Below are 1,154 nucleotides of genomic sequence, written 5' to 3'. Positions count from 1 at the left end.
GCCCACGCCTGGAGACGACACGGGAGTTGCCCTGCAAGTAGGTTAACTCCTCTGGTGCAATGGTAGGTCGCTCCCGGTCACCACCTTTCTGCCTTCCCCACCACGAACACCTCGCGGCGGCAGGAGCCCAACAGGGCCAAGCGCACTTGGATGGAGGAAGCTGGCACCGGGCCACGGGTCTGTGCCTGCCCGGTGACTCCGGCACTCCGGGGTGCTGCGAGACCCGCCGCACATGTAACGGCAGGGAGACGTAGAGAGGAACAGAAGGCAAACGGCTCTCCAACACAGAAATAAGGCAGAGAACTAAACTGTCTCACCACACTATTTAATCTTGTTGACCACAATAAACCCAACATCTAGGGGTAAGTGTCATAAGGGTGTGATTATACACACAGAAGTGCAAAATTAACTTAATACGCAAATGCCACCACAACTCCAGTTATTTCCTTCCTCATCAAATCATTTTCCTCTTCCTGTGTAGCATTCATGTCCTGCGTTACAGACTATTGCTGAAGCAGTCACTATTTAATCTTGTTGACCACAATAAACCCAACATCTAGGGGTAAGTGTCATAAGGGTGTGATTATACACACAGAAGTGCAAAATTAACTTAATACGCAAATGCCACCACAACTCCAGTTATTTCCTTCCTCATCAAATCATTTTCCTCTTCCTGTGTAGCATTCATGTCCTGCGTTACAGACTATTGCTGAAGCAGTACCTTAAATTCAACACCAATTGTTTGAGCAAACAAGACTGAGACATTCAGTTAATTTGCATGTAATACAGTTGTCTCCACACTTGCCACACATGCCATGCAACTGGATAACGAAGCAGAAGGCTAAAGAGCAGCTCTAATGGTCAAAAGGGCTGAACGGCTCTGACTGACACTGACAAGGCCTCTGAGGCATCCAGTACTTTTGGAGGGGGGGGGAAATCAGGTCATTTTTTATGTACTGACTGAAGGATGCAATGTTATACTAAGAGGTTTTAAAAAGTTTGGTATGTTCACTGGAAGTTAAGTCTCAGATTCAGAGCCCTTGGTCTCCAAATGCTATTCAAGTCATTCCCCAAGCTAACTGCAACAGAAAATCTGGTCTTTGTAACAGTCTACAACAGTAAGTTACCGCTACTCGGTGCACTGCCTTTTTTGG

The sequence above is a fragment of the Aptenodytes forsteri genome, unplaced genomic scaffold (assembly GCF_000699145.1).
Source record: "Aptenodytes forsteri isolate BGI_AS27 unplaced genomic scaffold, ASM69914v1 Scaffold227, whole genome shotgun sequence".
Classification (NCBI taxonomy): domain Eukaryota; kingdom Metazoa; phylum Chordata; class Aves; order Sphenisciformes; family Spheniscidae; genus Aptenodytes; species Aptenodytes forsteri.
The sequence above is the reverse complement of the archived record's forward strand: the minus strand, read 5'-3'. Positions refer to the sequence as shown.